Source organism: Gavialis gangeticus, unplaced genomic scaffold, assembly GCF_001723915.1.
Source record: "Gavialis gangeticus isolate Ggan-Ray unplaced genomic scaffold, GavGan_comp1, whole genome shotgun sequence".
NCBI classification, from domain to species: Eukaryota; Metazoa; Chordata; order Crocodylia; family Gavialidae; genus Gavialis; species Gavialis gangeticus.
The window spans coordinates 58,540,432-58,548,032 of record NW_017729004.1 but is presented as its reverse complement, the minus strand read 5'-3'; positions in this window follow the sequence as shown (position 1 = coordinate 58,548,032).

Genomic DNA, 7,601 nt, shown 5'->3' with positions numbered 1-7,601 from the left:
CTCAACATTAGGAAAAACTTCTTCACAGTCAGGGTGTCCAGACTATGGAAAAAGCTCCCTCCAGAGGTAGTGCAATCACCTACCCTGGAAATCTTCAAGAGGAGACTGGACAGTCATGTTGCTGAGTCACCTGAACCCCAGTTATCTTTCCTGCTTGGTGCCGGGGGCTGGACCCGATGATCTTCCAAGGTCCCTTCCAGACTTACAATCTATGAACAGCATCAAATACACAAAGCGAAACCACTGGAGCTACTTTGTTTTAAAAGCAGGGTGGGTGGTAAGACCATCACTAGCCTCCTTTTTCTGTAATAGCCTATTGGTTGGAGCACTTTTCCATGAAAGACTGCAAGTGTCAAGAGGCTGGCAGGAGAGCACAAGAGGGAGTATGCCTCTGTACTTCACTAATGAGGGCATTCACTTAGGAGAGGAAGTCCTCAGTTCTGATCCTAGTTCCCTGAACTGTTCATGCATTTTATCCAGTGATGTTTTTAGTGCAAAATGCCTATGTATTATAAGTTTTCTTGGTGCGTAAATGCTCTAGGTACTGGAATTATTTGCTTACTATCTTTCTAAGTTATCTTTCTTGCAAACCTAGAACTAGATTCATCCTCTGATGTACCTGCAACACTTAGTGATATGAATGGAAGAAATGCTGTTCTTAGTTACATTAATCATTTTTACACTGTTACTGGCATCAACTTATTTTATTTCACATTTACATCAAAGTAATGATATAATAAACCTCATTAATTAAGTTCAGTGATTTGTAGTTTTCATGCATAGATTTTGACCCTTAATCCAGTATATTTTACAGAAAATGTGTAATATTATGGATATGTTAATCAAATTATTCTGTTAACTAACCTATTGGACAACAGTAAAAATAGATTTGTTAAATTCCTAAAAAAATTTCTAATCAAATCTAGAGAAAAATAATGAAGGAAATTTCTAGACCACTAACACTACAAAAGCCTTGAATGAGGTACTAGTATACACAGTACTCCACCTTCTATCCATCTGTCTCTGGTCAGCAGCACTCTCAACACTCTAATGGTTCACCACCATCCATGTGTTAGGAAACAAAAATAAATATAAAATATATTATGTCCTTCCTTCTCAAACTGTAAAAGTAGCATGCTCAATTCTGTCAAACACTAGAACTGATCATATTTACCTCAGTGGTGAACTTAGTCCTTAAATGCTGAGAAACAAAGGGTTTGAATTATGGCAGGGTTGACTCAGCCTTAGTAGATACATTTAGTTTAGTTGCCTGAGTCTTAAAGAGAAAATTTTAGGAGCTAAGGTCAACTGTGCTCTGCATGGATGTCAAAATTTCTAGTGTATTCCTATTATTCATCTTTCCCCCATTGCTCTACAGCAAGATATGTGCCTGTTGTCTGCCTGGGTGCTGCCCTCTACCCCAGTGGTGGCTGGATGTCAGTGATGTATGTATATAGTGTTACCTGAATGTTCATGGCTTGCCAAATGCTTTACCACTCATGGATAAAAGCTGTTGTGCAACCATTACTACTGCCTTATCATCCTTCTGAGAATGTTGCCGCTCCCATGTTTTTGTTTGTTGCTGCTAAAATTGTAAGAATCGAATATTTATACCTTTGCTTTTTCCCCACTTTGTCTCGCACCAATTAGTTCTTTTGTAAGGTCACATTGAACCGGTACACAAAAGCTTAAAGACCTTTAGATTCAAATGAATTATAACTGCACCTCCCCTCCCAGTTTTTCTTCATGGTATTTTCAGGCAAATAGCCGCATGTGTAATGCATTTTTTCCAAAGTATAAAGTGTGAAGTTATTCCCAGTGCAAATTGCCTAAGCCATATCAATCACATTGTTGCCAGGCTCTAATAAATCAGTATTTGAGTACTTAGCAAGGGTCCTATCAACCCCACGTTCAGTCCTTGCTTTAAATAGCAGCACATAAAAGTCCATCAGCGATGTAAATACCATAAAACACCCCTGATCTTCTTTCAGAATCTTTAATTGTAGTTCAGCTATAATGCTCAGGGTGCCCACACAGCATTAAGAGTGACTCAAAAATGCCATATGCTGTTATGATAAAATCAAACTTTGTTAGAACACATAATATACATCGTCACCTTTCCTCTTTGTATGTTACAAAGCTTGAGTTACACTTAGTAAAGGGGTCACAAACACATTTCTGAGCAGCAAGACAGTTGAGTGTGACATTTACTTTATATAGCAATCTTTTATGACCCACTCGTTGTCTGTACTAGAAGTCCCTGCCGCTCTACAAATAGAGACTGTGGTAGATCTTTCCAGTGCCTTCATATAATTCTTAGAGAGGTTAAAGTGTCAGACTCTAGCCAGGCTTTGGCAGCACTGCTAATAGCATGTTCCGTTCTGTCATTTAACAGAAGAGCAGACTGTGGTGAGTCCAAGGGGATTCTACTTCTATATTCTCAAAGTAAATGGAAATATAGCTGTTTCCAGCCAGTCTGCACTTCACAACACTTCAGAAAAGCAGCAGTGTACCATCAAAGGCTCTGTAAATGTGCTGAAAAGCTAGTGTGTGTCTGGTTTCTCTGTGTTCCACAGATTTTAATAGCATAAGCCATATAACACCCTGGACTATTTCATTCTCCCTTCCAGTCTTAAAGGCTGAAGTGTTGTGTATGTATTTTACAGAAGTTTGTTCCAAAAGGAAACAAACTTTGTCAAAAGTCTTACCTAAATTTGAAATAATACTGGCAGGAAAAGTGGCTAAAATATAAATGAGCTGAATTCTGTGATAATGAAAGAGAAGCTTTTCCTGTCTTCCCCAACACGAGAGCCAAAGATCTCTTACTATTTTAGGTAGAAGGCATGCAGGGTGGCACCTGAGGTTGAGGTTACACGTTACATTTAGACCAAACTAAAGGCACTTAAAATACAAGTATCCACACATGAAATGTAATTAATTTGTGCTCCAAGCATCTCAAAGCTACATAGCTTTAAGCAAGGGTTAAGTATAGATCGTGCTACCCAGCTCATATTAGGGTAACTCCAGTCTGCTCCATGGAGATAAAATGAGCAATCTGTAATCCTCTAGCATCCCAGGATGCACTGCTCCCCACCTCTACTACCACCCAGAACAGTGATGGCTCCTAGTCATGCCCCTACTTACCAGGGCTGTAGCGGTGAGTCAGAGCTGTGCCAGCAAGACATAGTATTAACCCTTAATGTGCAACTTCTCACAACACATTCTAACTTTAACACCATTTCACATTTCACAGATTTAGTGTGGTCTAAGCGTTATGTGTAACTTCATCCATTGTTAGAAACAAACTGATTCAGAGAGGCATGAGCATTTGTAGACAATAGCTTACTTCAGAAAAAGAAAAGCCTTTATACTGAAGGGAAAGGAACAAGGGGAGGGGAGGCTGCCAAGAGAGGTAATATTGAGTTGTTTATCTTAATTGAAATGAATAAGGCAGTTAACACCAGAGTAAACAGCTAGTTCAGGTAAGAAGATAAGAATCCCTAGTCCCTGCTGAGACCATAGTTGATACAATCCAGTCTATGGATGATTTCTTGTTCCACAATTTCATGTTCCACCTGGGGTGTTTCTAAAGTTTTTTTTATTTGAAGAATGCCCAGGAAGGTTAACGTGTTCTGTCATGGGCTTTTATATTTCTGGTTCTGATGTTGAATCAGTTTCCATTCAGTAGTTTCTATAGAGATTGTCCCATCTAGCCAATGTAGAAAGCAGAGGGGCGCTATAAGCAGATGATGCTGGAAAAGCAGGTGAAAGAGCCACTGTCCAGTAATGGTGTCACCTGCATTAGTGAGGGGCACAAATGGCATCTGGGTTTGTGGCAAAGCCTGGTGGCTTAATGAGAATTGGAATGAGGTACTCTGTTGCCTGTGAACCATCATTGGAGCTACCTGTAAGCTAGGACAGACTTCTTCCCCTGAAACTAAACTAAGAATGGTTGTCATTTTCCAGCAGGAATAGAAATCCTTAATGAGTAGTATTTTAAGTATGTCCAATATCCGCTCCAAGACAGCCTTGAAGTTGCTGCCTTCTGAGATCCACATGAATTCACTAAGATAAGTTAAGTTGAGTTTCTGTTAAACTCTGTGGATAGCTATAACATTCTGGCATGGGAAAGTAAGGGAACTGATTATTAGAATTGGTTGAAGTATTTCTGACCAAAAAAAAATTGCTTAACCCAAAACATTTAGTGGAAAGATTTGGTGGTCAGGGCTGTAAAATTCTGCTCTAACTCAGAGCAAGAGCTAAGACCTGGTCCTCCCGTATCATTAGCTGCACATGCATGCCTGCATGCACAGACACACACACACACACAAACTCAATTTTTCCCCAATCTAAAATCCAATGCAGTTCTGTTCCTACAAAAATATTCAATATGTTCCAGTTACATTGCAATGAAGAACCAAATTTCAAAATTTTGAAGGCTGCTGTGAAATGTCCCCTTCCCCCTACTCTACAGAAGTGATAGTAAAGACCAAGACACACTGAAATACCTACTTAAGCGTTTGTTTGCCCATCCCGAATAGGTGGTAAAGGTGTTGGGCTCAGTCATAGGTTTGAGACCTGTATCTTGAACTAGAAAAACATGACATGGAAAAAAAGGCTAGAGAAAAACACATTCCTGAATGTACCTAGACAGACTTTCATGTCAAAGACTCCCTGCTCCCCTGACTTATATTATATGGATGAGTCAATGGGAGCCCACGCAGATAGAAGTATTCACCCACACAGAGCCATTTGAAAATCAAGGCTCTGATGAGTCAATAATCGTTACAGAAGTGCCCTATGAATCCACCCTTTCCTCTTTAAATGCTAGGGGCTAGATCCTACTCCACATCACCCTCTAGGGTGAGGGAATTGGTGCAACCACTTGAAGAGTTTCAGTTCTGCCCAGGATTGTTTAAGCAGCAGTGGCATTAAGGTCCCAGCAGAACCACTAGATGGGTTATCAGGAAGCCAGCTGCTCTCCCTCCCTTCCCATCCCTTGTGAGCGGTGGGGGGAGCAGAGGACTGTGGGAGACTGGATGTCCTAGACACCCCTGTAGTATTACATATAGCATGTAGCCCTGCAAAACATAGCCCTACGAAGAAATTTTTCGTTAAAAATGACAATATTCTGTGGCATTCTGAGCATCTTTGTAGTGTTACAAACAGCTTGAATGGATGCCAATTCACTTTTTGTAGGAGTGTTATAAATTCAATGCCTGACCATAGCTTCAGTGCATAACAGATGGAATAAAATCCAGCCCTTGATTTCTCCTGAAATGAGCACTTACAAAATAGTTGATGACAGAAAAATGATCTGTATCTAACCAGATGCACTTTAAACATCCCTACTCACTCCTTTATCTTCCACCATACCCTTAATAGAGTATGTTCACTATATATCTTTGGTCAAGCAGTGGTCAGATTTGTAGTCCAGTTTCTATTTGAATGATAAATTGGTGATGTAGACACTGTGTCTTTTCTTCCTGTAATTTGCTGTGCATTGGTAGTCCCTTTTTGAACAGCAGTAGAAACAACAGCAGCAGTAGGCAACCACTTATCTTAATAAAATGTGAGTTCTGAAATAATGCCGTATATTTATTCACTTGTGGTACTTTCATTGTTCTCTGACACTCCCACCACATTGGCCTCAATGCTGTTTTATACAACATGAATCAGCTCCAAATTTGGCTCCTTATGTTTGATATCTTAAACCCAGTGCTATCACAGTGTTTGTGTAGGTGCCAATATCAAAAGAATATCCTGTGCTAAGCATGAACTTCAAAGGTTTTTAAGAAAAGACTTTATAGTGATGGTTAGATAGTCAAGAGAATTAGCAAGAATTTACTAAGGTTTTAGGCTACCATTTCCCCAAGTATCTGGAGCCACTGCTTTGTAGTCTCTTCCTTCTGCTCACAGTATGGTGTCACAATAGGCACTAGACAAACAGCATTATCAGTAATGGCCCCAGTAGGTACTGACAACCTGACCTGGGTTCGTTTTGGGTTCATCACCATCAGACCTAAGTGCTGATCAAATACAAATTGTTAAAAAAAAAACAAAACTTCAGAGAAAAATGCAGTCCTGAATGCAGCTAGACAGACTGTCCTCAAACACTCCCCGTTCCCTGACCTACATCATGGGGGTGAGTCAATGGAGCCCACACAGATAAAAGTGTACACCCACACAGAGACATTACAAAATCAAGCGTCTGAGTTAATAAATTTTACAAAAGTGCCCTATAAAAGACATGTCTGTATTAATGTAGATAATGAAACAATTGCCACCTACCATCCCACAAGAACATGCATTGCCTACATGCTGCTGTTATCCATTGCAAACGGGTGACTTTCCAAATGCAGCGCTTAATATGCAATTTTTATAAGAATGATGACTGAAGATTGTTTTCCTGATTCTTGTCCACTGGTAAATCACATATTGTGATATCTGCTCCTAGTGTGCAAGCGCTTACATTCTAGGGAATAAGAGCATAATCCAGCCTTCATGGCTCTTTAAACTATAGATATTCTAATTAGGCTGTTGTTTGTGATAGAGACTTCTGTAATATACATGCATCTCTGCTGGGAAGCCAAATGGGAAAAGCAACACATTTCACATAAGCCACCACTAAGCCTAGACCGTGCCCTCACAAACTTCAGGTGAACAGCTTTACCTCCTTTTCCTGCCATGGTGACACCCAGCACCATTCTGTTCACTGAGGCTTCATTTCTAACATTATGCAAGAATAGGCATTTGTGTGACAATTGGCAAGTTCTAAGAATTTCAGGAAATTAGAATAAACAATGAAGGGTAATGTCTAAACTAGATACAAAAATCAACCAACTTCAGGTACCACTGTGTGACTTGGGAGTTTCCAGCAAGTGTGGGGAAGGGCAGAACGGAATAAAAGAACTCCTGGAATGGTATAAGGTAACAAATAATAAGGTTCATTTGCCATTGTTTTTTCTAACAAGGAAAGCAATTAAAGCGAATCAATCAGTTTCTTATGTGATAGTGATGTTTTTCACATCTTGCAAATTCCTATGACTATAATCACCCTGATCCTACTGTGTTCCCTGTCAGATACCACAATGGCTATAATCTGGCACCTGCTTGGTACAAAGCTTAGTACTGGGGCTGTGTGCCCACAGAATAAAAAATAAGTGTGTGTACTGCAAAGGAGGAAGAAAGGAGGGAATTGAGGAGCAGTGGTGACAGCCCTTTTTCTTCTCTCTCAGCAAGGGAGTCCTAACTATGACAGGTCAAAAAAACTCCTATTGTTCTGCCTTAGACCTCCCCCTTCCAGATGTAGAATTTAAGTTTCATAACCAACTAAAACAGAAATGTATTTTAAATAAAATAATTTAAAATTAAATTCTGTCTCTTTCTTACTGAAGTACTTGGGTCAAATAAGAAAGTACTTTAATAGTAAAGGTCCACCCAGAAACAGATTTATGCATAATTCTTGTTTTTTAAAAATGACCCTATCTTACACCTTTTATTGCAAATTCTTTCTGTGATGTTCATTTGGCACAGCTATCTTTCCTCTTAAAGCTTTATTTTTAGATAACATAATATTTGCAGTTCTTCTTTCAAACTCT